A 27,531-nucleotide genomic window follows, 5' to 3' on the forward strand; every position below is an offset into this window, starting at 1 on the left:
GGGATTGTAGAGAATTGATATCATGTCTTCCTTAAATGTTTGATACAATTTACCAATAAGACTCTCTGGGACTGCTACTTTCTTTTTGGAAAGTGACTATTGATTCACTTTCTTTCATAGGCAGGCCTACTTAAATAGTCTTATTATCCTTGTGTGAAATTTCGGTATCTGAGTCTTTCAAGGAATTAGTCCATTTCATCTAAATTATCAAATGTTTCCTCAGAGAGTTGTTCATAGACTCCTTTATTATCCTCTTGATGTCCATGGGATCAATAGTGATTAACTTTCTTTCATTTCTGATATTAATAATTCATATCTTCTCTCATCTTTTTCTTGGTTAGCTTTGCTAGAGGTTTATCAATTTTATTGATTCAAAGAATCTGCTTTTGGTTACACTGATTTTCTCTATTGTTTTTCTGTTTTTGATTCTATTGATTTTTGTCTCTAATTTTTATTACTTCTTTTCTTTTGCTTGCTTTAGGCTTAAATTGTTCTTCTTTCTTGAGTTTCTTAAGATGGATGTTTAGATTACTGACTTTACATTTCTTTATCTTTAAAAGACATTTTATTATTTTTATGTTTTTCATTGACAAAATTTACTTATTTATCACATCCAATACATAGTTTTGAAAAATGTCCACGCAGTGGAATGATTAAACTGAGAAATTAACATATGCATTATTTCACATATTTATTTGTGGTGAGAACACTTACAATTTGCTGTTAGAATTTTCAAGAATGATATATTGTTATTAAGTATAGTAACCATGTTGTACAATAGATCTCTGGAACTTATTCCTCCTGTCTAGCTGAAATTTTGCATCCTTTGACCAACATCTCCCAACTCCCTGCCCAGTTCCTGGTAACCACCATTCTGATAACTCTGAGTTCAACTTTTTAAGACTCTACATATAAGGGAGATTTTTCTGTGTCTGGCTTATCTCATCTAACATAATGCCTTCCAGGTTTATCTGTGTTGTCACAAATAATGAGATTTCCTTCTTTGTGATTTTTCCTTTCAAATATATGCATTTAAGGCCATAAGTGTATAAGCACTGCTTTCATTGCATCCACAAATTTTGAGTTATATTTTCATTTAGTTCAAAATATTAAAAACTCTCTAGAGACTTCTTTTTTGATCCATATGTTGTTATTTAGAAGTGTGTCGTTGTATCTCCATATATTTTGGGATTTTCCAGTTATCTCTACCATTCATTTTCTGTTTAATTCTGCTGTGGTCTGAGATAACAGTTTGCGTGATTTCAATTCTTTTAAGTTTGTTAGGGTGCATCTCATGATCCAGAGCATGGTCTATCTTGGCGTATGTTTCGTGTGAACTTGGGAAAAGTGTGTATTCTATCATCCTTGCATGGAGTTTTCCAGAAATGTCAATTAGATCAAGTTGATTGATAGTGCTGTTCAAGTCAACAATATCCTTACTGATTTTCTACATGCTTTGTCAGTTACCAAAAGAGGGCCGTTGAAGTCTCCAACTGTATTAGTGGATTTGCGTGTTTCTCTATGTAGTTCTGTCAGTTTTTGTCTCATGTATTTTGACACACTGTTGTTAAATGCATACACATCAGGGATTATTATATCTTCTTGAAGAAAGTGACCCTTTTATTATTATTCAATGCTCCTCTTCATTCCTGTTAATTTTCTTTGCTCTGAAGCCTGACATGTCTGAAATGAACAACTCGACTCCAGCTTTCTTTCTGTTGCCACGATATGTCTTTCTCTATCCCTTTGCTTTTTGACCTTCATTGATATTTTGCTTTTAATTTACATGTGTCATTATATTTAAAGTGGGTTTCTTATAGACACCATTTAGTTGAGTCTTGTCTTCCTAATCCACTCTGCCAATATCTGTCTCTCAATTGGTATATTTAGAGCATTCACATTCAAGGTGATTATTGATAGGGTTGAATTAATATCTACCGTGTTTATAACTGCCTTCTATTTGTTACACTTGTTATTTCTTTTTCTTCCCTCTTTTACTGCTTTCTATCATTTTAATTAGGCATTTAAAAATTATTCCATTTTCTCTCCTCTCGTAGGCATATCGGTTATACTTAAATTTTTTATTTACTAGTTTCCCTATAGTTTGCAATTTACATTTATAACTAATTTAAGTCCACCTTCGACTAGCAGTATATTACTTCACATGTAGTGCAACCTCCTTATAAAATAATATCTACAATTTCTTTCTCCTGCCTTTTTGAAAATTACCATCATTAATTTCATTTAGCCATATGCTATGATCACCAAATACTTTATTACTACTTGTCTTAGTCCATTTTGTGCTGCTGTAACATAATATCTGAGACTGCATAATTTATAAAGAATAGAGATTTATTTCTTACAGTCTTGGAGGCTGAGAAGTGCAAGGTTGAAGAGAGGGCCTTCTTGCTGTGTCATCCCAGGTGAAAGGTGGAAGGGCAAGGCAGCATGCACATGCACGAGACAGAATGAGAGAGCGAAAGGGAGAGCGAGAGCAAGAGCAAGAGAGAGAGAGAGAGAGAGAGGATTAGCAGAAGGAGGAGAGGTGAAAGAGGTAGAGGAGGAGAGGAGGAGAAGGAGGAGAGGTGTAGGAGGTGGAGGAGGAGGAGAGGTAGAGGAGAGGCGTATGAGGTGAAGGAGAAGGAGGAGAGGTGGCAAAGGAGAGGTACAACAGGTGGAGGAGAAGAGGTGGAGAAGGAGAGGTGGAGGAGGTGGAGGAGGAGGAAGAGAGGTGGAGAAGGAGGAGAGGTGGATGAGGAGGGGGAGATGGGAGGAAGAGAAGGAGGAGGAGAGGTGGATGAGGAGGGGGAGATGTGGAGGAAGAGAAGGAGGAGGAGAGGTGGATGAGGAGGGGGAGATGTGAGGAAGAGAGGAGGAGAAGAGGTGGTGGAGGAGGAGGAGGAGAGGTGGAGGAGGAAGAGAGAGAGGAGAAGTGGAGGAGGAGGGGGAGAGGTGGAGGAGGGGGAGAGGTGGAGGAGGAGGAGGAAGAGAGGGGAGGAAGAGAAGAGGTGAATGAGGATGAGGGGAGGTGGAGTAGGGGGAAGATGAGAGGTGGATGAAGAGGGGAGAGGTGGAGGAAGAAGGGGAGGAGGAGAAGTGGAGGAGGGGAAGAGGTGGAGGGGAGGAGAGGTGGAGGAGGGGGAGGAGGAGAGGTGGTGGAGGAGGAGGAGTAGAGGGGGAGGAGGAAGAGGAGGAGAGGTGGAGGAAGAAGGGGAGGAGGAGAAGTGGAGGAGGGGAAGAGGTGGAGGGGAGGAGAGGTGGAGGAGGAGGAGGAGGGGAGGTGGTGGAGGAGGAGGAGTAGAGGTGGAGGAGGAAGAGGAGGAGAGGTGGAGGAGGAGGGGGAGAGGTGGAGGAGGAAGAAGAGGGGAGGAAGAGGAGAGGTGATGAGGAGGAGGGGAGGTGGAGGAGGGGAAGAGGAGAGGTGGATGAGGAGGGTGAGAGTTGGAGAAGAAGGAGAGGAGGAGAGGTAGAGGAGGAGGAGAGTGGAGGAAGGGGAGGAGGAGAGAAGGATGATGGAGGGGAGGTGGAGGAGGAAGGGGGGGAGAGGGAGGGTGGAAAAGGAGGAGAGAGAGGAGAGGAGAAGTGGCTGAGGAAGAGGGGAGGTGGAGGAGGGGGAAGAGGAGAGGTGGAGGTTAGGAGGGTGAGAGGTGGAGGAAGAAGGAGAGGAGGAGAGGTAGAGGAGGAGAGAGAGGTGGAGGAAGGGGAGGAGGAGAGAAAGATGAGGAGGGGGAGAGGTGGAGGAGGAAGGGGAGAGGTGGAGAAGGAGGAGGAGAGAGGAGGAAGAGGAGAGTGGCTGAGGAAGAGGGGAGGTGGAGGAGGGGGAAGAGGAGAGGTGGATGAGGAGGGGGAGAGGTGGAGGAGGGAGGAGGAAGAGGAGAGGTGGATGAGGAGGGGGAGGGTGGAGGGGGGGAAGAGGAGAGGTGGAGGAGGAGGGGGAGAGGTGGAGGAGGAGGAGAGGGGAGGAAGAGGAGAGGTGGCTGAGCAGGAGGGGAGGTGGAGGAGGGGGGAGGGAGAGGTGGATGGAGGGGGGAGGAGGAGGAGGGGGGAGGAGGAGGGGGAGTGGTGGAAGAGGAGGGGAGAGAGGGAGGAAGAGGAGAGGTGGCTGAGGAGGAGGGGAGGTGGAGGAGGGGGAAGAGGAGAGGTAGATGAGGAGGGGGGAGGAGGAGGGGGGAGGAGGAGAGGTGGAGGAGGAAGGAGAGGAAGGGGAAGGTCAGGAGGAAGGGGGCTGAATCCATCCTTCTATCAGGAACCCACTCTTGTGATGGCAGCATTAATTCATTGATGAGGGCAGAGCTCTCAGGACCTAATTAATTCTTAAAGTCCCCACCAGTCCATCCTGTTGTCTTAGGGATTAAGTTTCCAACAGATGAACTTTGTGGGACTTTGAAACCACAGCACTAGTATTACTTTTAACAAACATTTATCTGTTAAGATTAATTAATAATAAGAAAACAAAATATTTATTTTATTTTAAAAAACCCAAAATACTTTATTACTACTTGTCTTAGTCCATTTTGTGCTGCTGTAACATAATATCTGAGACTGCATAATTTATAAATTATGCAGCCTTCTCTGATACTTTTCTTGTTTTTTTTTTTTTTTTTCTTTTCTTTTCTTTTTTAATTGTAGATTTGAGCTTCTGACTTACATATTTTTCCCGCTTCCTGAAAAACTTCTTTTGATACTTCTGGCGAGGTAGGTCTGCTGGTGATGAATACCTTTAACTTTTATTTGTCTGAGAAAGTTTTTATTTCTACTTCACTTTGGAAGATCATTTTGCTGGATATAGAATTACAGGTTGGTGGATTTTTTTCTTTCAATATTTTAAGCATTTCACTCCACTCTCTTGCTTGTTTTCTGAGAAGCCTGATGTAATTCCTGTCCTTTTAGGTAAGGTATCTTTTCCCTTTTGCTTCTTTTAGGATTTCATCTTTTTCTCCAGCTTGACAATTATATACTTAAGTGTAGATTGTTTTTGTTTTTTGTTTTGGTTTTGTTTTCAGTACTTATCTTGCTTTGTGTTCTCTGAGCTTCCTAGATCTGTGGTTCACTTTGGAAAGTTCTCAGCCATTGTTCCTTCGAATATTTCTTGTGTTCCATTCTGTCTTCTCCTTGTTTATTGTAATTATGTGTATGTTGCACTTTTTTGTTTGATTTTTGAGATGAAGCTTCGCTCTGTTGCCCAGGCTGGAGTGCAGGGGCGTGATCTCGGCTCACTGCGACCTCCGCTTCCCTTCCGCTTCCACTGTGAACCTCGGCTCCCAGGTTCAAGCAGTTCTCCTGCCTCAGCCTCCTGAGTAGCTGGGATTACAGGCGCGCCACCACGCCTGGCTAATTTTTGTATTTTTAATAGAGACGGGATTTCACCATGTTGCCCAGGCTGGTCTCGAACTCCTGAACTCGTGATTTGCCCACGCTGGTCTCCCAAAGTACTTGAATTACAGGCGTGAACCACTCGCCCAGCGTGTTGCACTTTTTGAAATCGTCCCACAGTCCTTGGATCATTTGTTCTCTTTCATTTTTCAATGTGGGAAGTTTCTATGGACATACTTTCAAGCTCATTAATTCTTTCCTTGGCCGTGTCCCGTCTGTGGATGAGCCCATCAAACATAGTCTTCATTTTTGTTTTGGTGTTTCTCACTCCTAGCATTTCCTTTTGATCCTTTCTTAGAGTTTCCATTTCTCTGCTTCCATTATCCATCTATTATCACATATTGTCTCCTTGTTCCACTAGTGCTTTAACATATTAATCAAAATTATTTTAAATTTCAAATAATTCCCAAATCTGTGTCACAGGCAAATTTAACAGGTGGGCGACAGATGGGAGAATCTACTTACAACCTGTGAAAGTGACCGGAGATCAATGTCTAGAATACAAAAAGCAACAAGAAAAACCCTAGAACCCTTCTGAAAAAGTTAGCGATTAACAGTAGCTACCATTTATAGAGCAATCACTACCTTTTAAGCGCTTACACAGATGTGACAAGAAAGTGCAGTAAGACCTGTGAGAATCTTGAGGGTGGTGCCCTGCCCAGCTTTGGGTGCGTGGTAGTGGAGACTGGAAACATTATCTGGATGGCTTCTGAAAAATGAACTCCAGTTAGTGGGGAATGGGGTGCAGTACAGTCATTTTAGGCTGTGGGAACAGCCTGAGGAAATAAATGTGTGCAGAGAATAATGTACAAGTCAAGTTTCCCAGAAGATCCATGAGAGACAGCAGCAGGTGCTATAGCCAGAAAGCCAGCATACCACACAATAGGGAGCCATGGATGGTTTTTGAGCAGGTGCAAGGTGAAATGAAAGTGCTAGTTATGAATAAGACTTAGACAGGATGGAGGATGGACTGAGGAGAAGGTCTGGGCTCTAGGGGACGTGGTCAGGTGAGATTGTCTTCAGGCCAGAGTGAGGGTTGTGGTGGGATAGAACCAGGAATACCTTGTGACTTGAGCTGAGGGCCAAAGGAGAAGTTAGGGGCACTGCCGGGGTCCTGGCTCAGGGTATGGGTGGATGCAGCTGCTGGTCACCAGTGGGTGGAGGGCAGACTGGAAAGATGAAGAGAACAGGCCCAGAGAGGTGGTGAGGAGGCTCCGATGAGGAGCGTGGGGACCACTGTCCCTGAGGCAGGCACCAGAGAGGGGACTGATCTGAGGGCTGTACTTAGTGGGTGATTGGAGGCCGAGGAGGCAGGACGTAGAGGAGCAGGTGTGGCTGGAAGTCTCAGGACCCTGCACCCCTAGCACTGTGACCACCTCAGCTCCATGGAATGGCGCTCTGGCCTCTCTGTAGTCTCCAGGCCTGAGGGCAACCCAGCTGTTTCTTCCTTCCTAGGCCTGGAGGATGAAGCCAGCCCAGCTTGGTCCTGCCTGGGCCAGAGAGCTGGGCACTAGGAGCAGCAAGATTTGGATGGAGGGAAGTGGGGGTGGGGGTGTTGCAAGACCAGCCCTCCTGAGGGAGATCACAGCAGGGACTCCACCAGGGTCTTCTCCATGCCCCTCATCCTCATGCTGAGGGAAGGGTCTGGGCCCAGCTCCAGCTACACTCTGGGTCCCCTACGCCTTCCCAGGGTAGCAGAGTCCTGGGGGCACCCCCACTCCATCTTGTATGAAATGGGTATGTGTGGGTCCCATTCACGCCTCTGCCTCTATCCTCCCCGCCTGGCCCCTCCCTTCTCCAAACCTCAGCGCCCCATCCCCCACCCAGTGCCTCCCTCCATGCATTTTCTTTGCTCCAAGGAGGAGAAAGGCCTACTCTCATGATTGTATGCTGACTTCCGATGTGAAGCCACTTTCTCTGCCTCTTCTACCTGCCTTCCTGCCTCTCCTGCTCCCACCACGCCCTCCCAGGGACACAGTGAGCTTGTTCCCGACTCTGGGCCTTTGTTCCTGCTGTGCCCCTTGCCAGGAGCACCCCTTCCCACTCTCGAATAGTTTGTGGGGACTCACTTGGGTTAGGGGCTACACCATTGTCGCCCATCCTGCTGTGGTCTTCCTTCCAGCGTTATTCTTATTGGCAACGCCCCTCCTGCCGTGGTCTTCCTTCCAGCGTTATTCTTATTGGCAACGCCCATCCTGCCGTGGTCTTCCTTCCAGCGTTATTCTTATTGGCAACGCCCATCCTGCCGTGGTCTTCCTTCCAGCGTTATTCTTATTGGCATGTTGGCCTGTCAGTCTGTGGGATGGGCATTGCTGGTGTATGCGTGAAGCTTCAGACCCTGCAGTCATTCAGCTTGTTGAATAAATCAAATTAAAATTTTGATTCTGGTGGGAGGGACTCTTGAATTTTGGAACATGTATACTGCAGTGGATTCCAGGAGTAAAACCATAAGGTTATATTGGCCTCATACCTTCTCCCCCGAATAGATTTTTTGATTGAGGAAATGGTTTTATGTTTTCTTTAAAAATTATTATTGTTATTATTTTTCTTAAAGAAACAAGGTCTCTCTCTGTCATCCAGGCTGTGGTGTGGTGGCACAATCATAGCTCACTGCAGTCTTGAACTCCTGGGCTCAAGGGACTTTCTTGCCTTAGCCTCCTGGGTAGCTAAGACTACAGGCATAGCCACTGTGCCCAGGAAATTTTTTCTTTTTTTTTTTGTAGAGATGAGGTCTGCCAATTTTGTCAGGCTGGGCTCAAACTCCTGGCCTCAAGCGACCCTCCCTCCTCAGCCTCCCAAAGTACTGGGACTACAGGTATGAGCCACCACACTGGGCCAGTTTAATGTTTTCTGATTAAGAGCCCTCATACTTTCTCCTCCATTTCAGACGTCCAGTTCCATTCTGCCTACTGGAAAACGACTGCCTGTGGAAAGGGCAGAGGAAGGTCCACTTCCCCTCACAGGCCCTGGAGTGCCCCACAACTGCCTGGAACTGTGGGCTTCCAGTTACAACCTCATCTGGGAAAGAAAGGGGTGAGGAAAGCTATTGAGAAGGAAGTTTAGGATTCTTGGTCAGGGAGTGGGTGGTGCTGGCAGATCAGGGCCAGGGCTGGGACCCTCCTAGGGGAGTGTTTCTGGATCCAGGCTGTAGCTGCAGGAAGGCGGAGTGGACACTGGGTCCTCGCCCCTGTCCCTGACCTCTCTGTCCAGGTTGCACGTTGCCCCTTGGCCAGGTGTTCCATTTGGGCTGCTGGCAAGGGAACCAGGCACAGGCATCCCTGCCCTCTAGCTCTGAGATCCAAGTCCCTGGGGCTGGCCTAAGGAAGCTAAAAATCTCAAAGTCCCCTGGTGTGAGACCCAGCTGGTCATTCTACCCGACCTAAGAGTGTAACTAAGGCCTTCCCACTGCCTGGACTCTTCTTCTCCAGACCCCTCTTCATTTCTTCCTCCTCCAGGCAAAGGTGTCATACCTCCAGGGACCATGCGTGGCCTTTTGGCTCCTTCTTCACCAATAGATAGTTCTTCCTTTGGCTAAGTTGAGATCTGCTGTGTAACTCCTCTACCTTCACCCTAGCCCTGGTGTTGTCCACAGGGGCCACAGAGAACAAGTCAGATCTGCTTAGCCTTGCAGGTTAAATACCTCCAGCTCTTTCTGCCTCCCTTACTGGCTTCTACTGGAAACTCTCCCAGCAGCATGGCCTCTGAGGTCATGTTTAAAGTCATTTACAGTGAAGATCATGGCTGCACTCGAGTCATCTTGGGTCTAGGACATCCCTGCAGACTCAGTGCCTCTCAGATCCCCGGCATCCTCATCCGTACAATGGGGACAAGAGACCCTCCATCTCCTTCTCTTCCCTCCTTCCCTCACTCTTGGGTTGATCTTCTGCCTCTTCTAAGGAGACTAGAGGCAGGAGCCTGGACAACAGCTGCGCCCGGCTCTGTGAGGGAGGCGAGGGAGCGGTGTGGGCAGGGATGCCAGGCCTCGGGTCAGCAGGGAGGGCTGCTCGGCAGACGTGGGCCTCGCAGGAAGGATCAGGCCTTCTGGTGGCTCCAGCTCGGAGCCTGAGGCCCTCCATGTGGCCCCTCCCTGGGGGCCTCCTACAGGGTCCTCTCCTCAAGACAGTGACTTGAGCTGAGGGCCAAAGGAGAAGTTAGGGGCACTGCCGGGGCCTGGCACAGGACTGCGGGCCTGCCTTGCACAGTGCTCTCCTCGTACTGCATCCCGGCTTCCCTGGCTGACTGGCACCCGCTCCGTGCTGCATCCCCTGCACTGGGCGTGCCAGGAGGGCAGGGCCTCCCTGACCTTTTCCAGGCCCTGCTGCCAGCCCAGCCCAGGCTGAGGAGTCCTGCAGGACATGTGCTCCTGGGCTCTGAGAATCTGTGATAGTGCCTGTGACATGCTGGTCAACCTCATACAACAGGCTAGGCCACACACAAGCCCTGGCCTGTGCGACCTGGGGGCGCAGTTGCAGGCATACCCACATGAGGGGCTGACAAGCACCAGTCCTGTGCCAGGCGAGTCCTGGATCCAGCACCAAGCATGGGGCGGGCACGTGGGACAGGCTTCTGTGCCAGCCCTGCTGAGGCCTCACAGACCGCATCCCCATCCCCAGACTGCTGGGCTGCCAGGGGCCGGAGCTGGGACTCGAACCCAGACCACCTGCTTCCTGAGTCCATTCACTATATGCCACCTAATTCAGGAGTGAAGCCCCTGCCCTGAGGGATTACTCACTTTCCAGCAGTGGAGGAGGGGCCCTGGGCCTCATTACCTGGGCCGGACGGCTCAGAGAGGAGAGGGGACTGGTCAGGAGTGCACAGCTAGGGAGCGCCCAATAGGGCTGAACGAGGAGCCTGGGCAGCCTGGCGATGGGGGCTTCTGTACTTGCTCTCCTTTGTTCACTCAGCAGTGGTCTGACCCCAGGACCAGCCGTGTGGAAGTCCTAGGCTGCCCCAGGCTCAGGTGCCTCTGCCCTTGCTCCTGCACAGACCTGGACACATTCCTTCAGCTCTCTGAGCCTCTGTTTCTCTGCCTGTCACAGGGCTGGGATCCCCTACACAGCATCATGGTGCAGATCAAAAGCTCTGGAGGGGGCCCAGGAAGGTACCTGCAGAGGTCCCATCCCATCCCCTCTGCCTCACCTGGCAGCTCGGAGCATCCCCAGCCTCTTGAAGGAAGACGCGCTCCAGGCAGGGCACCATGTGTGCTGGGACTTACAGGGGCAGCCTGGCAGGATAGTGCACCAGGACAGAGGGCCCGGCAGCTTTCCTGCTCAGCTCCAAACTCTTCTGGGAGCCTCTAACCCCAGAGGATCCCACTTGCTGTGCTTCAGGCTTTGCTCAAACTTGCAGCTGCCCCATGGTGTCCCATTCCAGTAATGGGCCTGCACACCCTTCGAGCCCTCCCGGCCAGATGCTCTGCTCTGGCACTCCTGTTCACATGTGAGAGGGCTGGGAGCCAGGAGTGGAGGGACGTGGCACAGAGGCCCGGAGACGGGAGGGCTTGGGCTGCAAGCCTCAGGGAGCCAGGCCCATGCCAACCCTGCTTGGATAGAGGAAGGTGGCAGAGGCAGCCAGCTGTGCAGGAAAGGGGGCATCACAGGGGTCCTGGAAAGCCCCCCCAAAGCTGCACTGCTTCCTTGGAGTGAGGAGTTGGGGAGTGCACACAGATGCCACCACGGGGGTGGGCAGGGCCTTCACCATGATGGGCAGGTGGCTGCCTTTGCTCCGCGGCAGTGGGGACCTCTCTGCACACACATCTTTTTGCATCACACAGGTCACATGTGAGTCACATCAGAGAGCCACATGTCTCCAGGTGGGAAGCCAGGGCTTACTTGGACCCCCCCTCCAGTTTGTCTGGGCTGTGATAATTTCCCAACTATGCTGTGGTGAGTGATGCTGCTGTCCCCATCTGGGGCTAATCATCTTCCTCCTCTTAGGTGGGCGGTTTCCTGGGGCAGAGTCCCCAAAGCAGGGCAAACAGAGGTTTGGGCTAAGCCTCCTGGACGCCCTGCCTGCCCCACAGTCAGGTGACTGCCAAGGAGCTGACAGGGCTATCTTCATTTCCCAGCTTGGAATGTCATGCACAGCTTTTCTCTTTTTCTGTCCCAACCTAGAAATGTTCACACACCTGGTCTGCAGCCAACAGCTGGGATGCCGTTCTCCAGGTGCCAGGAAGGTAGCCTGGGAACATTCAGGGGAAGGAGGGTTTTACTTGACTTGCTCGTGCTGGCTAAGAGCCTGACACTGTGTAGGGGTGTAACAAAGCAGCAGACAAGTGTCTGGGGCCCCAGGGACGTGGAGCTCCTCTCTACTGTCTGCACTCTCTGGCTGGGGGGTCACAAGCAAGTGACAGCCACTTGCTTCCCCTAAGCATGACTGTATCCCATGGACATTGCGAATCTTATAACAGACCATGTATGTATTTTTGCTTTGGCCGCTAGGGAGCTCAGTGCCAAAATGGGAGCCGTTGCAGGAATTGTATTCCTACCGCTTTTCTACCCTTGTTCCTTTATCTACATCTTTATTCTTCTTACTCTATTTCTGCCTTCAGTGCTTGGGAACACAGTAGGAGAGCCTCATCTGCTTATTGACAAGATGGGAAATATTTCGTCCTCATCTCAGGTTCTTCTGAGGATTGAAGGAAGGGAGGGCCCTGTGCAGAAGACGCTGGTGGGTGGGTGCTGCACCGATGTTGGCAGAAGTGAGTCTGGATTTGGCAAAGCTGCACCCAGGGTGTGCATTCCCAGCTGGAGCCATCCCCACTGCGGGCATCTGCGCAGTGCTTAGGAACGGGACCAGGGATTCGGCCCAGAAATCCTCCTGCTCTTGGTAGCTGAGTAAGTCTTGACTTCCTCTACGCTCTGGAGAGTGAGCTCTGTGAGGGCCTGCCTGGGCCCCGCACACAGCGGTGGGAATGAAGAAACATTTCCTCTGCTGCTTCCCTACTCCCACCCAGAGCCCTCCCTCAATGGAGTGTGCTGATGAATGGAGCACCCCCATCCAGGCCTTCAAATGACCTTCTTCCCAAGCCTCCCAGCGGATGCTTTCAGCCTCCCCTAGGATATCCTCAGACTTGCTCTTTCTTGGTTGGGGGGACCCCAGAAATGGGGGCAACCCAACTTTCTGGAAAGGCTCAGGATGTCCTGGTGTTTGTGAATTCTCCCTGTCATTGGTGCCTTGTTTGATGGCGCTGGAGAGGGGGCAGGTCGATGTTTCCTCTCCCCTGTTTCTGAAAGATCTCAAGGTATCCACAAACACGGAAAACCTCAAACCTGTGGTTTCATGGAGGAGCAAAGAGGGCTGTGTTCTGGCTTCCTGTCCTTAAGGGTGGGGGACGTGGGCATCTGTGACTCCACATGTCTGAGCTCTTGCCTCTGACTTTCAATTCATTGAATAGGCCACCATGAACAGCCTTCAGTTCTTCTGCTGAAAAGCCAGACCCCTGGAGGAAGGCTGGGCAGGGGCCTGGAGCCGGAGGTGGATCAAGGGCACCTGCAGGTTGAGAGGGTCTTGGGTGGGAGAGCACTGGATGGAGAGCCAGACCCGCCTCTGAACACCTCTCTCCAGCTTCTTCCTCACTGACAACCCTGGTATCTTGTCCTTCCTGGATCCAAACAATACAGAATGTTGAACACACCCTCAGAAATAATATACTAGCAGAGCCCTCCAAGAACACACTGAGGACCCCACGATGCAGGGATGTGCGCCATGACAAGGGCCGTCTAACTCTTCGAGGAGCGTCTCTATGAAAACCTCAGGTTGAGGGAGCCTGAAGCATGGCAGGAGTTCCACAGTTGTCCACTGAGTGGCCCATGCAGTGTGAAGGGCACCTGAGTGCCCTGTATCTTACGTCCACCAGGCAGGACCTGGCAGGAAGGGGATTCTTCCCAGACTTGGACATCAAACACGGAGTCCCCCAGGGCCTGGCCCTGCGCCCACTTCCTTTCTCCTCTGACACTCAAGCCTGGGAGAGCCTGGCCACAGCATGGCTCTCATACCCGTCTCCCTTCTCTCTAAGCCCCCTCCCGGCCAAAGCACAGGAGCTCTGGCCTTGCAGGTCCAGTGACCCATGGATGGTGTCTGCCTGGGTGACCCCTAAAAACCTCCAAGGTTGTCTGTCCAGGCTGATGTCATCACCTGCCCCGGCCTGCCACGCCCTCCGTTCCCTCCCCTCTGTCAATGGAACCCCACCAGCCAGGTCAGAAACATGACCTCACCTTCTCCCTCTCCTTCCACATCCAATCTAGCCCCTTGGACCCCTGACTCAAACCCTCGCCTATCTTACAGGGAACACTTCTGCATGGCTGGTGGGAATGTAAACTAGTACAACCACCGTGGAAAACAGTGTGGAGATTCCTTAGAGAACTAGAAGTAGATCTTCCATTTGATCCAGCAATCTCACCACAGGGTACCTACCCAGAGGAAAAGAACTCGTTGTACGAAAAAGAACTTGCACACGCATGTTTATAGCTGCACAGTTCACAATTGCAAAGATATGAAACCAACTCAAATGCCCATCAATGAGTGAATAAAGAAACTGTGGTATATACACGATGGAATACCCGCCAGCCATAAAAAGGAATGAATTAATGGCAGTCGCAGCAACCTGGATGGGATTGGAGGCCATTATTCTAAGTGAAATAACTCAGGAATGGAAAACAAAACATCTTGTATTCTCACTCATATGTGGGAGCTAAGCTATGAGGATGCAAAGGCATAAGAATGATACAATGGGCCGGGCAAGGTGGCTCACGCCTGTAATCCCAGCACTTTGGGAGGTGGATCACAAGGTCAGGAGATTGAGACTATCCTGGTCAACATGGTGAAATCCCATCTCTACTAAAAATACAAAAATTAGCTGAGCGTGGTGGTGCATGCCTGTAATCCCAGCTCTGTGGGAGGCTCAGGCACGAGAATCACTTGAACCCAAGAGGCGGAGGTTGCGGTGAGTCAAGCTCGTAACATTGCACTCCAGCCTGGCAGCAGGTCGAGGCTCCATCTCAAGAAAAAAAAAAATGATGCAACGAACTTTGGGGACTCAGGGGGAAAAGGTAGGAAGGGAGTGAGGGATAGGAGAGTACAAATTGGGTTCAGTGTGTACTGCTTGGTAATGGGTGCACCAAATCTTACAAATCACCACTGAAGAACTTACTTATGTAACTGAACACCCCCAAACCTATGGAAATAGGTGAAAAAAACCCCTCATCTCTCTCAAGTGTGTTGCCTCTCTGCCCTCCTGCCTCCGGCCTGGTCAGGCCGCCGTGTCTTCCTGTGACGCCCTGGGCTTCCTGCAGGCCTTCTCGCTGCCTCCCCATGCACCCTCCTCAGGGAGCCAGAATGGGTTTTCTAAACTGCAGACCTGATTGTGTCACCTCCCCCTGCCTAAAATCACTAGATAGAGTGCAGGTGTCTTGGGTTGTCCAAAGCTGGCAATGAGTCGGTGACAGCCTGCATCGTGAGATGTTGACCAGGGCTTAGCAGCTGCGAAAGGAAGAGGAAGAAGCAGGATGGGCCATGGGGAGAAGCTGAGCTGCAGCACAGGCCTGAGGGGACCCTCAGTTCCCTCTGTGGAACGGGGGTTGCTCTAGAATGAGTATTGCCCATCCGAGTATCCCTTATTGGGCCTGACTGGCCAGGCCTTTACAGTGAACACTGGCTCACTCACTGCCAGGAAGAGCTGACATCAGGAGAGGCAGGCCCCTGCAGTGAGGCAGGGCCTGGAGGAGCTTCAGCTGCAGGCATTCTGATGACCACACTCTCTCAGCTGGACAGCAAGGCCTTCCTGGAAGAGGCATGTAGCATCTCACGTCTGCTCCTGTCTGCTGCTCAGACTCACTTCCTGTCTGCTTCCATCTGCCACTCAGACCCACTTCCTGTCTGCTCCCCTCCACTGCTCAGACCCACTTCCCGTGTCCAGTTGGGGCTGACCTCTCTTCCTGGAGGGCAGTTCCCTGGACACAGGAAAGCCCCGCACTGCAGGTGGCCTCAGGAAGACCACCATCTCCCCTTGCTGTTCTCCATTTAGATTCTCCTCTTGCTGTGTGTCAGCACTACTGGCTTTCATGGCTTAGCCAGGGGCATGACTTAGACCCTCTTCCCCAAGGGTCCTGAGGTCGTGGCCAGCACGTCTTTGGCAGGCCAAGGGCTGTCACCCTTACTCATTCAGAGTCACCACTGGGCAAGGAAGTGCCAAGACCCACGTGCTTTATCTGACTCCACCGTGGAGCCTGCCTCTTCCTGTTGATCCATCACTAGCCCCTGCCAAGGCAGGTCATGCTGCTTGCCTGCTGATCTATGGACATGAGATGTCCAACTGCCCAGGTTGCAGCCATAGCTTGTAATTCAATGGGATGCTTTCTGTGTCCCCTGGTGGAAATGTGTCATTTTGGGGAATGAGGATCCCTGACTCTGCAGAACACAGAGGTGTGGAAATGGAAGCACCAAGTTCCCGGTGGGCGAATGAATGATGATGAGGGGATTCCTCCTGCTTCTGTCCCTTGTATCCTGGGCCCACATGCTTGCTCCACCTGTCAGGTGTACATTGTCAGAGGCAGACACAATGCATCTGCTCATCCTGGAGGATGACCCCCATGTGACTGAGTCCTGCCCTGGAAAACCCCATTCAGAAGCTGCAACCTGACCATGCTGGCATTGTCAGCCAAACTCCGGTGCTCAGTGAAGCCTTTGACTGGCAATGTCAACACAGTCAGGCCTGCAGCTTCTGAATGGGGTGTTCTGTGATAGGGCCAGTGGGCCCCATGGTCCTGGGTTCTCTCCTACAATTCTTTAGCTGCCAGATGGTCCCCTGGTCTATAGCGATGTTACGTGGGGTCCCATGCTGGTGGCTCAAACACTACAAAAGCTCTTGCTTTGCTTGGTGGTGTTGAGGGTAGGAAAGGCCAGTTTACACCTGAGTAGGTGTCTCTTCTGTGAAAACAAACTGTTGACCCCTTTGTCTTAGTCCATTTGGGCTGCTATAACAAACTACTACAAATTGGGTGGCTTATAAACAAAAGACACTTATTTCTCACAGTTCTGGAGGTTGGGAAGTCCAAGATCAAGGTGCTGGCAGGTTTGGTGTCTGATGAGGACCAGTTCCTCATTGATAGCCATCTTCTCACTGTCACCTCATGTGGAAGAAGGGGTCAGGGACCTCCCTCTGGCCTCTTTAACAAGGGCACTAATCCCATTCATGAAGGCTCCACTCTTGTGACCTCATCACCTCCCAAAAGCCCCACCTCCTTATATCATGCCCTTTGAGGCTGGAATTTCAACATATGAATGTTGTTGGGGGACATGCATTCAGTTCACTGCACTCTTCTAAAGTGGAAGTGCCCAGGTGGTCAAGGTGCCTCTACTTGGCTGGTTGGCTTCCTCCAAGAATGGTGCCACATGGAGGTCGGCAATGGTCTCTACTGCAGTCAAGCTGGATACTCTTGGGGTGGCAGTAGCTAGATCAGGTTTGATAAGTCAGAGTCCATGCGGTTGGGCCCATGTGTCTCCTGCAATTTTAGTCCCCATGATCACTTCATTCATGTGCCCATCATACCAGCATGGGGATGTGGGACAGAGGTTGGCTGCTGTCAAATGGCTGGTCATCTTGTCAAGAGGACTTGGATGTTGAGGGCCTCTATCAGGGTGGTGTTTTCTGATGGGATTAACATGTGTTACATGATCTACTCCCACAGGTACATCCCATCTCTACCTCAGAATTTCTTGTCCTTAATCTTCAATTTTTTTCTTTCCAATATCCTAATCAACCAGCCAGGCTACTTGTTGCCACCCATAAGCCCACAGATTCTGTAACTTCTGGCTGCTTCCTTTTCCACACAGAATGGATAGCCACCCGAGGTTCTGCCCACTGGGAGAACTCTCCCTCACCACAGTCTTTCGAGGCCATCTTAAGCGAGGGTGTAGTGCAGCTGTCATCTGTTTTGCCTTGAGTCCACAAACAGAATGGACCCATTTGTAAACCACCTTCAAGCATTTCCTGCTCCAGACAGACACTGGCCTGGGCAGAGAGAAGGGGCTGGAAGCCCTGGGACACAGGTGACCTGCCCGTGAGGCTTGTGCCTTCTGGTCTTGCTTCTGCTAAATCCTGGACGTAGCACTTCCACATGATAGATTGTTGCCTGGCCTGCCCAACCTTATGACTCATTGGGTCTTATAGAACTCATGGTGGGCAGTTGAAGCTGCATGACCACTTGGCATGACCTGCTCAGGCATTCTGTCTTTATTAGCTACAGACAGAATGGCACTCCGGTGACACTCCGGGAATTGTTCTCAAAAAGTGCAAATGGCACGATCTTGCCCCAGAAGCCCAGGGGCCGATGTAGTGATTCTCCTACTTGAGTTCACCGTAAACTCTGATGACATCTTTTCCTGCTGCAGATTCCTCCACCTCAGTAGAGTCTGCCACATCCTATGGCCTGAGCCACAGGACTGCTTGCATGGCAGCTTGAACCTGCTGCAGAGCTCTTTCCCAAAACCTGCTGCAGAGCCCTTTCCCAATCTGGGCCCCACTCAAAGCTAGTGGCCTTGTGCTTAACCCAGGATGTGGGCTGGTGCAATATTACTAGGTGTGTGAGGTATGCTCCCCCTATAACCTGAACTCATCAGCACTGTCCTTCTTTCTTTGTAAAGAGATGCAAACTGCAACAATCTGACTTTCACTTTGGAAGGATGTCCTGACCATGACACCCCTAAAAAGGATAAAGACATGGCAGGCCCCTGAGACTTCAGGGAATTCACTTCCCACCTTCTGGAGTGTATGGGTCTTACCAAGGCCTTTAGTGGTCTGGCTCCTTCTTGCTTATCTGGTGCAATCAACATGATGCCATTAATGAAACAGATCACTGTGCTTTTTTGTGGGACATCAAGATGATCCATACTCTCCTGCTTTTATGATCACAGAAGGTAGGAGAACTAGCACAGCCCTGGGGCTAACTGTAAATGTATACTGTTCTCTATTCCATACAAATGCGAATTATTTCTGATCCTCCTTTTTGATTGGGATAGAAAAGAATGCATTTGTCAAACCAGTGGCTGCATACCACACTGCGGAGACCACCATAATCTGCTCTAGCAAAGGTACCACCTCTGGTGCAGTGATATGATCCAGGCTCCTCCTTAGTGAAGCTGAGGTAGTTTACACCACCCTCCAGGATCTTGCAGGTTTTGCACAGGCTAGATTTGGTGAGTTAAAAAGAGACATGATGGGAACCAGCACCCCTGCATCCTTTATCTCCTTAAAGGTGGTGCTAATTTCTGTTATCCCCCTTTCCTGGGATGTGCTATTGTTTCTGATTTATTATGCTAGTCAAGGAGGAGTTAGTTTCAAAGGCTTCCACTTGGCCTTCCCCATTTCAATAGCTCTCACCCCGCAGACCAAGGATCCAAGGTGGGAATCGCACCAACTGTTAAGTGTGCTGGTTCCAGCTATCTGTTTGGGGGTCAAAGAGATCAATTCCCAGTGACTCAGTGGCTTGATAGTAAGGTGGCTCTTGGAAAGGGCTCCATCATTGACCTGATGCCTATCAGCCCCCACTCCATGAGGGCCAGGGGGATGGATGCCTCATGTCTCTAGTGTCAAAGTCAGTTCAGGTTTGGTCTCCAACAGACCTCACAATGTTTGGTTATTGGCACTATTAGCCTTTGCATTATTAGCTGACTAAATGACCATAGGTCCCTTTGGGGGAAAAATTGGGCAAAATGTTACCATATATAGTTGCTCTGATATGGTAGGGTCTTCCCTTCTTGCAACCCACTTACCTCTTCAGCCAATGAGTTATGGATGTAAAACTTGACTGAGGTATGGAAATTGGGCAACAGATTGTAACTTTTTCTTGCTGTGACCTCCCCCAGCCTTTGGTTCATCCATACTTGATTTCCTTTGTTGGCACAAACTAAGAAATGTCCTTGTCCCTCTGTTTGCTCTGGCCCTGAGGTCATCACTCTCTGCAGGTTGGGCTCCTGTGGCTGCCCTATACTCTCGCTGGTCATCGTGATGCTGGCAAAGTCCCACCTCCTGGGGAATCAGGCTCCCAGCCTTTAGCACATGGGTCCCCCCATTTCTATTGCTGTCTGTGAGCCTTGTTTTATAAGAGCCTTGCCTGACATCAGCCCTGGTCTCCAGACAATTCACCATCGATGTTGTAGCAATCGACGCAGGTGCTCCTCAGGTCTTGGCAGATGATGTGTCTTCTGGGCCCTTCCGTGGAAAATGGTCACTGGTGTCCTTCTGGCTTGACATGGTGTGTCCATTCCAATGTGTCCACTTCCCTGAGCCTTTGAGTTTTTCCTTCCTGTGTGCCTGGCAATCCTGGCATTTCAGCTTTGATCGCGTCCAAGGCTCCCAGCAGCCACCCACACTTGAGTCTGACCATCCCCTGGGTTGTGTGTCTTGGAAGAGAGGGAGAGAGTTAGCAGACTCCTCTCGGCTAGTTTTACTTTCCACGTCTCTGATCACACTGGAGTCCTAGCTGTATGCCCTCGGCCCTGGTCAGAACGTGCTGGCTGTGAAGGTCCTGTGGCTCCTTTGAGCATAGTCTGCTTCCTGCCTTAGCAGGCCCAGCACATGCCCATCGGCTTAGTGGTGGGGGAGGGTAGGCTGCCTTCTGCACTGTCTTCTGGCGCAGGGGAGTGCTGGCTGGCACTTGAGAGGAAGTGCCTCTGCAGTCTCTGAAGGTCCTGGGTCCTGGGGAGCCAGAGTCTTCAGGAGCATCTGCCTCTGTCCCACATGTCAGGGTCCCTGTTCCCAGGTCTGGCAAAACAGACCTACCTGGGCAGGGCCTGTAGCCTTCTTCAAACTTCAGTCATTCAGACTCCTGGGTCTTCGCTTCCTCTGTCCTGCCCTGGCAAGAGGTGAGGGCTTCAAAGAGGCCCTCTGGGTTCGTACTGGTTTCCAGTTGCCTGTTCCTCACTCTCAGCAGTTCCTTGTTGTCTGGAGAGCATTGTGGTGCCTGGCAGCAGCCTCAGCCCTGCCATCCACACACCTCCTGTGCCTCCAGGTATCTCCAACTTCCCGTCCAGCACTCTTGTCAGAGAGTCCCTCCTGCTGGCAGCCACTCTCAGTTCTTCACGGCAAACGGAGCCCTCACGCTGCGCTAGTTCCACGTCTCCCACCAGCGATGGAGCCTTGGTGCCACCTCTTCATCTACTTTCCCGGGCCATTCCTGGTGCCAACTATTTCAGGTTGGTTTGTCTGGAAGTGGATGCTGAGATGGATTTTGGGTGAAAGATGTTTATTAGGGTCAACCCCTGTGAAAAGAAAGGGGAAGGGGCGAGTTTGAACAGAAGAAAGGGTCAAGCTGCAGCACAGGCTTGACAAAACCCTCGACGATGTCCTCACTCTGTCCCCAGACCTGGGCAGGCGGGGTCTGTGGAGGTGTGTGGTTTCGATGTGTCCTCCTGGTTGGGCTGAATTCCAGGAAGACGGGGATCATGTGGTCTTGATGCTCCTTGTTCCCAGGGGTATGTGCCAGGCCTGGTAGAGAGGAGCCATTCAGTAAATCCCCCCAAATCTGACCCGCTCCGGGCTGGCTGCCCTGATGCACATGATGGTACTTCACATTTACAAGCACCCAGGGGCAGGGCCGAGCGTCCCCATGAGACAGGCGAGGACAGTGAGACCCAGACCTCCAAATGCCTGCCTCAAGATCACAACTCAGAGAGGCCAAGTCAGGGCCAGACCTTGTACAGCCACACCTGAGTGTCTGAGGTCCTCTCTTTGCAGACAGCACTGCCATGACCCCATCACACCATCACATATCTGTGCCCCAGTGTCCTGGCTCAGGAGACACCCTAAGTCACAGCTTTAGGCCACCTTTGACAGACCTCAAATCCAAGGTGGCTTTGTTCTTGGAGTCTCAAGCCAGGACAAGTGCATGGAGGTGTCTGGTCCTTCCTCGGCAGGTGGAAGCATCTAGGGGCCCAGGTCTAGAGGATGGAGTGTTGGTGCACTTGATGTACTGGGTTTTCTGAGGGGCAGGGATTTGAAAGCAGGCCTGGCAGCCTTCTGGGAGTCTGGCCTCTGTGTCCCCGGAGACAGCCCTCGATGGAGCCCACCTGTGGCCTCGCCTCTTTCCCTGGATGCCAGTCATCACCTCCCAGCTGACCCCCTGATCGCTGTGTGGTCTCCTGTGCAAAGTGTTGCCTCTCCAGCCTTAGTGCCTCCTCCAACCACGGTTTAGGTCCTGAAGGGAAGACAAGCCGGTTTGGTTCTAGGGGACTCTGTGGCACCCACTCCCAGCTCTTCCTGATGACATCCCATGGGCCAGCTGTAGGCCTTGGGTAAGCCCAGACACCTCTTTGAGTCTCTGCGGCCTTGTCTGTGAAATGGAGCTAATAATGCTGGTTTCACTGTCACGCTGTTACAAGTAAGTAAGAAAATGCACGACAAGTATCGGGAATCACTCCTGGCACACAGTTGGTGTCAGAGCTGTAGGCTTTCCCCTCGAAAGAGAGAAAAGGATGCAACGCTTTCCAAGGGAAAGTGGTTTGCATGGGAAGTAGGTGGCTTCTCCATTACCTTTGAGCTGGAGGGGCATGGAGTGCGGGGCACGCACTCCATGGGTGTGGATGGCGGCAGATGGGAGCCTGCCACCAAGGCTGAAGTCCCGAGTAGTGCGTCACTGCTCTAATCCCTCCCTGCCACTCACCACCAGGCCTGGGCAGTGTGCTCTGAGAAAGAGGAAAATGGTCAGGGCGGGCAGGCAGCCAGCGGATGTTGTCCCAGCTATGGGGCCAGTCCCCTTTGTGGCCTTGGACAAGGTCTCTTCTCCTCTCAGTCATTTTCTCTGACTTGGGAACATGGGAGTGCAGAGAGAAATGGGTTGGAAGCACTAGACGAGGCCCTTAACCTTTCCAAACCTTGACTTCCCCAGCTGTAAATGGGGGTGGGGAAAACACCTCCCTGTTGGGGCTGCTGGGCTGATGACGTGAGTGCCTGACACATAGTAAGCCCTTTTCAATGTGGGCTAGAATGGTGATTACTTCTTTCATAACTGCAAATGTCACTTTTGCAAGAGGAAGGCCAGTGCTGGTGGGATCTAAGACTGCTCTGAGCCTCCTCTCGTACATGCAGACTGGTGCAGACATTCTGTAGACATGCGAGGTGAGTGACCCCCGTGCCCACCCTGTGTGCCGGAATCCTTTCCTGGAAGTATTCTAATGGTGAGGGGCATGTACCAGGATGCCCCTCACAGAGGTGCTGGTGGGGGTGGGAGTGGGGGGTGACAGGTGGTGGATGTGCCCCGTGGAAACCGAGCAGCAGCCAGGACCAGACACTGCAGCACCGAGGGATGTGAGAAGCAGCCAGCCGAGTGGAGACGTGCAAGGAAGAGCACTGAGCTACTACACGGCGCTGCTTCTGCACATTGGAACCGCGTACAGACAAAACATCAAGAACCAGTCTGTCGACCACATGCCACGAAAACTGGGCACATCAGACACGTGGACAGGGCTGCCCCTTGTGGAGAGTGAGGGGAAGGGGCTCCAAGCAGTGAGCAGGGGGCTGTGCATGCACCAGTAATGCCCATGAGCTGTGGACTGAGGCATCGGGTTAACTCCACCGTCTGCAACTGAGGTGAAAAAACAAAAAGGAAAGAAAAGAAAGAATGGAAGGAAAGCAGGCAAGTGTGCAGTCTAGGACACTGTCTTAGGCCCTGGAAGGGAGTTTGGTCCAGGTCTGAGGTGGTGGCAGCAGCTAAGGTATCCCAGAGAACTCCAGTGGTGTCCTGCAAAAGACATTGATAACCACAGCTGGGAGAATGCATCCCCTGGGCTTTTTACAGGATCGCTATTTTCTTTCACGTCCCCCTCTCTAGAGACAGTGGCTTTTGTTGGGACTTCTGTTCCCATTCTACAGAAGCAGCAGCTGAGGCCTGGGGTAGTGGGGTGATCCCAGGTCACACATCAATAAGGGAGTGGGGGTGCCAGTCAGAACTCCAGCCCAGCGTCAGCCTCAGGAATGACAGGGCTTGCCCACGGCTCCATAGCTGGCAAGCGCTTGAAAGAAACCCCGGCCAGCCCTGCCGCCTCTAAATCCTGCCCGCGCCCGCTCCGAGTGGTGGCGCATTCATCTGAATCTAAGCAACCAGCACCGCCAACAAAGCCCCGACAGCACACGCATGTTTTTCTCCGCAGCTCACTGTACAGGAACAATGGGTATTTACAGCAGTCCTGAAATGCTGCGCGAGCCTCCAAGGCCTTTGGCATCGTCAAAGCACAATTAGCACGGAGAATGGTTTTAGCTGAGAGAGCATTTATCGTATTAGTGTTCTTGGAAAACGGCAAATCCCCATTACTTAAGCAGCCGCATTACCGAGCCCAGTGCCTGGCCCCCAGATCTGGATAATCCCTATGGATTCTTTTGAACTCCACGGATCCCCCTGCCTCGAGCTCCTCCAGCCCTGTTTTTGAGCTCCTGTTGCTTGCAGGAAATGTCCGAAGTCTTCATCATGAGATTTAAGCCCAGGTCTCCAGGCAGCCACCTTGTGTCCCCAGCCCAAAGGTACCAGGCCCGCTGTTCTTAGAATGGGGCAGGGGCAGGCCCTTGGCAGCCCTCCTCCCACGCCCAGGCCTTTGTCCTGAATGTTGCTGCTCTCTGGGATGCTGTCCTGCTTACTTGCTTTTATGGGTCAACTCCGACACCTCCCCCTGGGCGGAGTTCACCCACGCACCCAGGAGCCGCCTCACATTAGTTGCACCTCTGTTGTGGACAGGAACACTTCTGACCTCTCCTCAGCCACACAACTGCTCCAGGGTTGCGTCCAGGCCTTGCTCACCTGCCCCTCTCCATCCCCCAGCCTTCTGCCTTGGCATAGGCAGGTGCAGAACAGTTCCCTGATGACCTTTTCTGGACACAAGATAACTTCCTGTTACCCAGGACGACAGGGAGGTTCCTTCTCTATGGAGCTGGCGTCAGGGACTCCTGGATACAACTGTGCAGAGAAGCTAGGACGACACTGGCATGTGACAGCGTGGCGGGTGTCTGTGCCTTGAACAGGAACCCCCAAGGCAGAGCCTGAGACCGAACTTCAGTGCAGTTTTGTTTGGGAAGTGGCCAGGGGGCATAGTGGAGGCCGGGGTGAAACAGAGGAGGGAGGGGAGCTCCCACTGTGGGCACCCGTGCTTGGCCCACCAAGTTCTCCCAGAGGCTGTGGCCAGATCTTAGGATCCTCCTCCCTGATGTGAAAGGGAGCAAGTGTCCCCAGCTCTGTTCTACTGTGCTGGGAAGAAACTTTGGGTTGACATGTGTAATGCAGACTGGATTTCCATGGAGAAGACCCCGGGGAGGGATAGGAGGAGAGACAAGGGGCCTCCTGAGGCCCTGTTAGCTGTCCCCAATTGCAGGTGAGTGGAGGCTCATGTGGAACTCGTGACTGCAGTCATGGCTGGTATAAAAGGTGCCCCCAGAGGGTCTCCGGTGCTGCCCATGGTGGTGCCCTGTGCTGTGGATCCCAGGCTGCTTTACTTACTCTAAAACTTATTAGAGAACACTTGGAAAATACAGAAGAGCCTAGAAAATGAAATGAAAATGACCGCAATTCCACCCACGAGAGAGAACCCCAGTGAACATTTTGTTGCATTCCTTTCCATCTTTTTTCTCTGCGTATGAACACTGTGTACATAGGCATATGTCTGTCTGTGTGTAGCTGAGACCATGCAGATTTTACAAGATTATCGTGGATTTTCTGCAACTTTTCCCATTTCGGGTCTGCTCTTTCTCTGCTTGGGGCCAATGCCTGTCCCTGTAATCCCCTGGATACCTCTCGGCCATCCGTCAACACTGGTCTCCTCTGAGACCCTCCCTGCTGACCAGCCCTACAGAGTTGTTGTGACTACTCTGTTGTGAGCAAGGCTCTTCCACTGGGGGTTGACACATCTGCCTCTACCCAACTGGACTGCAAGTTCAAGGGTCTACGTGGCAGTCCAACTGCACTGCTGTAACAAATAAGTGAGAAAATGTATGAAAAGTGTCAAGAATGATTCTTGGTGCAGAGTGGTGACAGAGCGGTTAATGTCTGCCACTGAAAGAGGAAAGAGATGCAAGTGCTTGGATGGGGAAAGTGGGTCTTACTCATTGGTCTCGGTGTCCAGCATGGACCTTGGCATACAACAGACACTCAATAAATGTCTATTGACTAAACACAGCCACAATGTATCTCATGGACTAAACACAACCACAATGTATCTCATGGACTAAACACAGCCACAATGCATCTCATGGACTACTGCAAATGACAGAAACACAACTCAGACTAGCTTAAGAAAAAACAAAGAAAAAACAGGCTTCCAAAATGAGGAGCTCAGCGTGTGGCTCTGGCTTCAGGTACTGCTGAGTCTAGTTCAGGGTGTTACAGGAACTCAGTGTCTTTGTCCATCTTCCGGGTCTCTGTGCCTCTGCCTTGGCTTTCTGCATGTACCGGACAAGAAGCTCTTGGGGCTGTATTTTTGTTACAGTTTATGATCCCAGCAGACGAGGAGATCTCCCAAGCGTCCACCTAGCTGATCCCCAGGGAGCCCGAGGAGCCGGGGCTGGGTCAGGCTCCCCGTCCTGTGGTGGGGCTGGGACTGGCCCCTTCTCCACACTGAATGAGGTAGTTTCCTACAGAAAAGGCGGCTCATTGTTGGAGGGAGGGAGAGAGGGAAAGAAGGGAGGGAAGAAAGGAGGGAGACGGTGCTGCGGAAAATGAAAGCCAGTTCCATTAAAATCTCCATCTTAGGACACGGATTTGGGGAAGGGGCTGCACTAAACGCCCACGGAGGTGCCTGTAATGGTGACTGCCCGCCACGAGTCCAGGCCAATCAGCAGCCGCCTACTGTGCTGGCAGGTGATTGGCTCTGGAGAGTCACGTGGCCCAGCCGTGGCCAATGAAACAGAGGGTGCCCTGAGACTTTTCCGCGTCCGGGAGGGTGCCCGGAGCGAGGCCTCTTCCTCCGTGCAGGGCGCCAGGCCTGCAGGCGATGACTGTGGAAAGGCTGCTGTCATATCGCCCCCAGCCCGTGGACGGCCCCAGCTCGGAGAAGTCAGGCAGTAGGACGTGGGGCCAGGGTCCGCATCCTGAGGCGCTCACAGTCGCCAAGAATGCTGTTGGAATCCAAGGCAGCCGGCGCTAGAGGCAGGAACCACCCTAATTGATTACAGCTGTCATGTTTTCTGCGGCTCTGAACAGAACTGAGACGTCTGTTTCACAATTTACTAGCGGAGTTCATGAGCTTTGACAGCTCGATCATATTTCCGGAAGTGATAAAAATGTTTCTCCTCGGGGAACGCGGGTGCTGGTTCGCGCCACCCCTGCCTGCCCCGTCGGCCCCGCCCTCCAGCCTCGGGGGAGAAAGGGTTTTGCTGTACAGATGGAGTCCCCAGGATGTGCAAATCATATTTATGTGAAAGGAATCCCATTTCCTTATCGACCCCCCATAGGACTGCACAGACGCCCGGATCTGCAGACCTGGCTGAGCCGCGGCCTAGTCCAGCCACTGCAGGGCTCCCCGAGCTTCCAGCTAAGGGGACACTGAGACTGGGGTACCCGCCACGGCAGTCCCAGGGCACAGCCCGGAGTGAGGGGTCGCTGAAATATTTGCTGCAGCCCACTGGACTTTGGGTAGGAGAGAGGGACGGATGTATGGACTGTGGTGTTTGGATGGACATATGGAATGATGAGCGTAGCTGCTTGAGCCAAGTTACCTGATTCTGGGGGAAGTGGTCAGAACTGGCTCTGATTCTTCTAAGGGTATCACAGCATTTTTGCCTCTAGTCAAGGAAGGAGCATTTCCCCACTCCACCCTGAGCTCTGGACACTCTTGGTCCTCTCAGGTGAGGATTCAGTTTGCTAACTCAGGGCCCAACAGCCTCACCCAGGTGCCCCCAGGCTCTGTTCTAAAAAACTAGGGAGGAAGGAGAGAAGAGGGGAGGTGCGGGACCTGAGCGTGGAAGTCTGTGGCTTTGAGTAAAAGGGGCCGTGTGTGTGTGTGTGCATGTGTGTGTGTGGTGTGTGCAGGTGTGAGGGTTTGTGTGAGGGCATGAGGGTGTGTGCACATGTGTGTGGGAGGTGTGTGTGTGCCTGTGTGTGTGTGGTGTGTGCAGGTGTGAGGGTTTGTGTGAGGGCATGAGGGTGTGTGCACATGTGTGTGGGAGGTGTGTGTGTGCCTGTG

Source organism: Trachypithecus francoisi, unplaced genomic scaffold (genome assembly GCF_009764315.1).
Source record: "Trachypithecus francoisi isolate TF-2019V2 unplaced genomic scaffold, Tfra_2.0 Lachesis_group3, whole genome shotgun sequence".
Lineage (NCBI taxonomy): Eukaryota > Metazoa > Chordata > Mammalia > Primates > Cercopithecidae > Trachypithecus > Trachypithecus francoisi.